The 7,820-nt window shown below is 44.7% G+C and overlaps 1 non-coding gene across 1 annotated transcript; it reads right to left on the minus strand.

Moving 5' to 3' along the window:
* Positions 1-441: 441 nt before the first annotated feature.
* On the minus strand, positions 442-545 carry LOC130043126 (U6 spliceosomal RNA). Its single transcript, XR_008795321.1, has one exon. It is a non-coding gene; the product is annotated as a U6 spliceosomal RNA (small nuclear RNA).
* Positions 546-7,820: the final 7,275 nt, after the last annotated feature.

Consider the following 7,820-nt stretch of genomic DNA (forward strand, 5'->3'; position numbering starts at 1 on the left):
TATGGATTCCGGTCTGAAGTTGAGGTTTTTAATCCATTTTGATCTTACTTTTGTAAATGGTGTTAGGCAGAGATCTGAGCCCATTTTTTTGCATGTAGCTGTCCTGTTTTGCCAGCACCATTTCTTAAAAAGGCTTTTCTTACTCTACTTCACATTTCTTGCTCCTTTATAAAAGATTAGGTGATCATATGTTTGGGGGGAGATATCAGTATATTCAACTCTGTTCCATTGGTCTGCTGTTCTGCCTTTGTTTCAGTACCATGCTGTTTTATTACTGCTTCGTAGTAGAGTTTGAAGTTAGGGAGGTTGATTCCTCCCATTTTCTTTTTCCCAAGAATTGCTTTAGCTATTGGGAGTGGGGGCTTATTGTTCCATATAAATTTCAGGAGTGTTTGCTCCATTTCTTTGAAGAATGTCATGGGTATCCTAATAGGGATCACGAAAAATATGGAACACTTCACGAATTTGCATGTCATCCTTGTGCAGGGGACATGCTAATCTCTGTATCATTCCAATTTTAGTATATGTGCTGCTGAAGCGAGCACACAGGATAGCATTCTTTAGGAATTTAACATTCTTTATTTCCTAAACATCCTTTATCCTTTACCTTCACTTGACCAGTTAACATCCCGTCATTCATCGATTTGCTTGAGCGGGTGCCATAATGTCTCCATTCATCCCAGTTGCATGCTAGTGTAGCCCAAAGGTGTCTGCTCATTCTAGGAACACGAAGAGCCTCAAAATGATCATTCAGAGTCTTGACAAAGAAGTCTGACCATCTCGTCAGTGGGCGATCACATGATATTTTGACATCTGATGGAATCCGGTTGATAATGACTCTAGTCCAGTGGTTGTCTCTAAATCTCACTACGTGTTCCCCCCATCTGATTTTCGATGACTTGGCAGATGAGACAGCATCCCTGATTCTTGATCATCGATGGAGGTCAGAACTCCGGATTCTTTGTCTCACTTGAGTGAAGTGTGATACTCCAAGTTAGATCTTTGATTCCTCTCCGGAGCCAGAGATTCTTTGTCCTCGTAGCTATTTCTTCAACACTCTTGAAGGTGTTCCAAGATGCTCTCTTCCTTATGTGCAACTCAGGTGCCAGGTCATTCGACATGTTGACTTCTCGAACTAGGTACACATAACTTTTGCACTCGGAGATGTTCTTTCTGTTGAGAGCAAATGGAATGTCAGGAACGAAAGCTTTTCTCATAAAGATTGCCTTCATGAGATTCAGCTGGAGTCCGACCTTTCCACACTCAGAGTTGATGTCGGCCAGCATTTGTGCCACTTGGCTAATGTTTGGTGTTATTAGAAAGATGTCATCAGTGAAACGAAGGTAGTGGAGTTGCCAACCGTCTATCTTCATTCCCATTCCTTCACAGTCCAGTTGTCGCTTTATGTTCTTGAGGGTGGCACTGAAGAGTTTCAGTGAAATGGTATCACCCTGCTGAACTCCTCGCTTTACATAGATGATCACTTCCTTGTAGAATGGTGAGATCCTGGTAGTGAATCAGTTATACAGCTCATGGAGGATCCTGATGTATTGAGATTGAACGCCCTGTTTGGCTAAGGCTTTGATGACTGCTTCAGTCTCAACAGAATCAAAGGCCTTCTTTAAATCAATGACCATCAGAAAGAGCGGCATCTTAAACTCCCGAGAAACCTCAATCAGCTTGGTTACCATGTGGATTTGGTTGATCATGCTGAATCCTTTTCAGAAGCCGGCTTGCTCGCATGATTGTTCTTCATCTAGTTTTCTGCTAATCCTATTCAGGATGACTCAAGTGAACAGCTTGTAGACGACAGACAACGGGCAGCTTGGGCGATAGCTGCCAATGTCATGGATGTCTCCCTTCTTGTATAGTAGTACAGTCCTGCTGGTTTTCCATTGGGACAGTATCTTGCATTCAGACAGGTAGACTGTGAAGAGACGAACCAGTGTATTGATGAGAACTGATGGCAGGCTCTTCAGGTGTTCGGGTTTGACCATGTCTGGACTCGGTGCTATTTGCATCTTTACTGACAAAATGGCGTGTCGGATTTCGGAAGGGAGAATGTTGGGAATGACATATCCATCCTGTGGAATTTGGTATGTGGGCAGGTGGACGTGGCTATCAAAGAAATATGAGTTGAAGTCATGGATAATCTTCTCTATTTCCCTTCTGGGAGATGTGATAGATCCATCAGGTCTGAGGGCAGTCATCTTGGTCTTGTAGTTGGAGAAGGACAGGTGGGCATTGCAAATGCTTTTCCTGGCTTCTGCGGCGTCTGCCAGCACTGCTCTTCTCTCTTTGATTTCTTCCTTTATCGCTTCTCTGCACTGCTTTGCGAGCTCGGACATTCACTTGCAGTTGCCTGAGGCTTGCACCAATCCACATTGGCGAATGATCTCAAGAGTGATATCTCCACTACCTCCACTACCCAGCTGCCACCAAACTCCAGGATGCTTTCCGGACTCTCGGGTCAAGACTCTTGCATGAATGAAGCCCAACATAACCAGGTAAGCAGAATTCTGTGACCTTGGACTCCAGGCTCAATGGGACCCAGGGACAGAGATCCTCTGCCTGCTCCCACTAATCTCTGGTGACCAAGGGATTAAAACCAGAAGCCCCACCCTACCCTGCCCTGTCTGCTTCCACCAACCTCTGGCCACCCAGGGATTACACACAGAAGACCCACCCTACCGGTACCAGATAAATACCTCATTGGCAGACCTCCACTACCTCCACTATCCAGCCCCAGCCATGTTCCAGGATGCTTTCTGGACCATGCAGCCACGAAGCAGCCATGTGACTCATCATAAGAAACTTAATACCCATGTTCCAAGATTACTGCACCATATTTTATAGGGTTCAAATACAGTTTTAACCATGGGAACACCTGCAAGGGCAATTACAGACCGCCGTAAAAGCCTCTATATCTCTCAGAGAGCCTGGCAAGCTACTGAGAGTATCCCGCTCACATGGCAGAACCTGGCAAACTTTTCGTGGTGTATTCGATATGCCAAAACCAGTAAATATAATGGGTCTCATTCCCCAGACCCATTAAGAGCCACCAATACAGCAGTGTTAAGAAGGATGAGGAAGGAGAGGCTGATAAAATCTCAAGGGCGAACTAGGCTTGAAGAAGGACAAAAATGACTTTCAATTCTGTCATCAGATGCATCCATTGAGAACCTGATGGTGTAAGTGTGAAAGATCAAGTACTTCATCAGTGGTCTGAACGAGATGAGAAGGCAGGCATCAACCATATCGTGCCATTTTTGACACTGGAGAAGAACTGTTCCTCAGAACAAGTGACAAAAGAGGTATCGTTGGTGTTGGTGTCCTTGTCAACAGGAACTTGGCCATGAGCATTGATTCATTCGAATGACTAACAAACCTAATCAGATGATTACACATGAATAAATGTGGCTCACTGCCGGTAGTTTCTCTCTTCATTGTCTAAGCACCAACATCCAATTATGAGGAAGGAGAAATTGAGAAGTTCTACATGGAGCTGGAGAACTTCTATAATGAAGACCACACAAGATCATTGTCAGTGATTTTAATGACAAGATAGGACTGAGAGGATCAGCTGAAGAACTCCACATCGGGACTCATGGCCTAGGATGGAACAAACAGGGTGAGAGACTGTCTGAGTTTATCATGTGGACCAAGACCATCCATGTTAACTCGTAGTTCCAGAAGGTTGAATCTAAACGTTGGACATAGGAGTCTCCTGGTGGACGGTTCCACAATGAAATTGACCACATCATATTCAATCGATGGTTTTGCCTGACCAATGTCGCTGTTGTCCCAAAATTTCAAAAGGAATCAGACCACCATCTCTTTTGTGCAAAATTCTACTTCATGGAGCAGGGAGAAAGGGCTGCAAAATTTAAGAAGAAAACTCCCAGAACGACCAGCAGCTGGGAACTCTTTGGCACTATTGTGGCAACATGGGAATAAATGCATTGACAACGACAACATTGACAAGGAATATGATCGACTGGTTCAGCACCTCCATGATTGTGCAAGGAACACCGAGAGAGAGAGATAGCCACAAAAAGACTCCTGTCTTCAAAAACACTTTAGCTCATCCTTTACCTTAATTTGTTAAAAGTTCACCTTTTAATGTTTGAATTGACAGTAACAAATGTAAAAATTATACTTAGATGTTTTAATAAAGGTTGAAGTACATATTAATTTTCTTACATGTTATTTCTGATTTTCTATGACATTAAAATGAAAGTGTGTATGTCTCTGTATGTGTGTGCACACTTGAGTTTAATATCTAAAACTAACATCCTTAGGCAAGAAATATTGTACATGAGTGTAGGATAACGCTGTTCTGTCCTTCCTGTATAACCTCAGGAATAGTTGATAGTTTATGGACTGAGGAAAAGAGAAAAACATCTTAAGAGGTATTTTGCCCTTGGGCAGTCAGGAAGGGCTTTCTTATGTTGATTTGGCTACCTGACTGGGTGGAATGTCAGCCCAGACTATAAGGGAGCTGGAGAATGAGAGAGCAGGGCTGAAAGATGGACCACCAGAAGACTAGCAAGGAGAACTTGTGCTTGAGAGAACCTAGGCCCTCCATAACATAAATTTCTTCTATGGGATAAACTTTCTTGTAATAAACTGCAACAAAGATCAACCGGCATGGCCCTCATCTCTTCCTTCCTATGCCCTTGGCCAACAGCCATCCCAATCCAGGCCACACACAGTGGCTCTAGGGCACCAAACAGGGGCGGTGAGATAGAGCCGTGCAGAGAGTCGGTGAACACACAACCTTCTGCGTGCATAGTTTTTTACACACGAGGTAAGATGTTTGCCTTGCATGTGGCTTTTGTCTCAGTCCTGTTTGATTCCCAGCATTGCATATGATCCCCCAAGAAATACAAGGAGTGATCCCTGAACACAGAACCAGAAGTAGGTCCTGGACATTATTTTGAAGATTTTAAAACTGGATATGGCTTCAAAATAAAAAACCAAAACAAAATAAACTAACATACTTAATGGTAAATAACTGAATGCTGGTTTCTTAATATCTGGAAAAAAGCAAGAAATTCTATTCTCAAAACTTCTGTCAATCTTATGCTCCAATTCTTAGCTAGTATGAAAAGGACATGAAAAAGACAAAAAATTAGGACAAGACATTATAAGATATGGGTCAATACAGCAAACTAAAATCAATTATATTTTTGGAGGATTTTCTTTTGGCAGTTTCTTGTTGCTTTGGGTCACACTAAGCAGAGCTCAGGGGCTACTCCAGATCAGTGTTGAGGCCTTGATTCTGGAGGTACTGGGAACCATGTGATGCAGAGGGTCCACCCTCCAACAACCCATGCACTCCATACTTTGAGCTATCTCCATGTTTCCCTAATTGTGCAATTTCCCTACTTTTTTCCGTATACTGTAAACAATACAAAAATAAATTTGATTGTCATTCCTAACAATCACTTGATCACTTTACATCCCCTTACTCTTCAATTTGCAAAAGCGTGCGCCAATAACATCTCCACCTGTCTTGTCACATGCTAGTGTAGCCCAATGACATCTGCTCGCTCCAGGAACACGAAGGGCATTAAACTGATCATTCACAGTCTTGAAGAAGTGGTCTGACAGTCTTGTAGGTGGGTGTCCACGTAATCTTTTGACATCTCATGGAATCCAGTCAGTTATGGCTCTAGTCCAGCAGTCAGTCATCTCCAAATCTCATTATGTATCCAGTCCATCTGATTTTCGACGCCTTAGAAAACGAGACAGCTTCCTTGATTCTCAATCATGGACACAGGTTGGAACTCTGGATTCTTTCTCTAACTTGAGTGAAGCGTGATACTCCAAGCATCACTTAATCACTTAAATCACTTAACTTCCCGTTAGTCGTCGATTTGCTCGAGCGGGTGCCAGTAACGTCTCCATTTGTCCCTGTCCCGTGCTAGTGTAGCCCAATGGCATCTGTTCGCTCCGGGAACATGAAGGGCCTCAAACCGATCGTTCATGATCTTGACGAAGAAGTCTGACCATCTGGTAGGTGGGCGGCCACGCGCTCTCTTGACATCCCGTGGAATCCAATCAGTAACAGCTCTAGTCCAACGGTCGTCTTTAAATCTCATTACGTGACCAGCCCATCTGATTTTCGACACCTTGGTAAATGAGACAACGTCCCTGATCCTTGATCGTCGACGGATGTCAGAACTCTGGATTCGTTCTCTCATTTGAGTGAAACGTGATATTCCAAGCATAGCTCTTTCTATTCTTCTTTGGGAGACCTGAATGGCGTTCTCATCTTGTTTGCGTAGGGCCCAGGTCTCTGAGGCATATGTTAATGCAGGAAGAACAGTGGAATCAAAGAGATGTGCCCGGAGCCGGAGGTTCTTCGTCCTCTTAGCTATTTCTTCGACGTTCTTGAAGGCGTTCCAAGCTGCTCTCTTCCTCCTGCGCAGCTCGGGTGCCAGGTCATTTGTCATGTTGACCTCTCGACATAGGTAGACATAGCTATTGCATTCGGAGATGGTCGTTCCATTGAGAGCGAATGGGGCGTCAGGAACAAGGCTGTTTCTCATAAACATTGTCTTCGTAAGATTCAGCTGTAGTCCTACCTTTCCACACTCACGGTCAAAGTCGGCCAGCATTTGTGCCGCTTGGCTGATGTTTGGTGTTATTAAAACAATGTCATCAGCAAAGCGGAGGTGGTGTAATTGCCGACCATCTATCTTCACTCCCATTCCTTCCCATTCCAGTGGTCGCATGATGTTCTCGAGGGTGGCACTGAAGAGTTTCGGTGAAATGGTATCACCCTGCCGCACCCCTCTCTTGACATCAACGATCACTTCTTTGTAGAATGGTGAGATTCTGGTAGTGAATCCGCAATAGAGCTCACGGAGGATCCTGATGTATTGGGCTTGAATGCCCTGATTGGCTAGGGCTTCAATGACCGCTTCCGTCTCAACAGAATCAAAGGCCTTCTTTAAATCAATGAACGTTAAACAGAGCGGCATCTTGAACTCCCGAGAAAACTCAATGAGCTTTGTTATTGTGTGGATATGGTCGATGGTGCTGAATCCTTTGCGGAACCCTGCTTGCTCGCATGGTTGTCCTTCATCTAGTGTTCTGCCAATCCTATTCAGGATGACTCGAGTGAACAACTTGTAGATGACAGACAATAGGCAGATCGGGCGATAGTTGCCAATGTCATGGATGTCTCCCTTCTTGAACAGTAGTACGGTCCTGCTGGTTTTCCATTGGGACGGAACCTTGCATTCAGACAGGTAGTGAGTGAAGAGCCGAGCCAGTGTATTGATGAGTACTGACGGCAGGTTCTTCAGGTGTTCAGGTCTGACCTTGTCTGGGCCGGGTGCTGTTTGTTTCTTTACCGACGAAATGGCGTGTCGGATTTCGGAGGGGAGAACGTTGGGAACAACATACCCATCCTGTGGAATTTGGTATGTTGGCAAGTGGACATGGCTATCGAAGAGATTTGAGTAGAAGTCATGGATAATCTTCTCCATTGCCGTTCTGGAGGATGTGATGGATCCATCAGGGCGTCGGAGGGCAGTCATCTTGGTCTTATAGTTGGCGAAGGACAGGCGGGCCTTACGAATACTTTTCCCGGCTTCTGCCGCATCTACCAGTACTTCTGCTCTTCTCTCTTTGAGGTCTTCCTTGATCGCATCTCTGCACTGCTTTGCAAGCTCGGACGTTAGCTTGCGGTTGCCTGAGGCATGCGCCAAACCACGCTGGCGAATTAGCTCAAGAGTTTTCGAAGATAGGCGACTTTTTGTGGCTATCTCTCTCTTGGCGTTCCTCGCACATTCATGGAGGTGCTG

The sequence above is a fragment of the Sorex fumeus genome, unplaced genomic scaffold (assembly GCF_029834395.1).
Source record: "Sorex fumeus unplaced genomic scaffold, SorFum_2.1 ptg000111l, whole genome shotgun sequence".
In the NCBI taxonomy this organism is placed as follows: Eukaryota; Metazoa; Chordata; class Mammalia; order Eulipotyphla; family Soricidae; genus Sorex; species Sorex fumeus.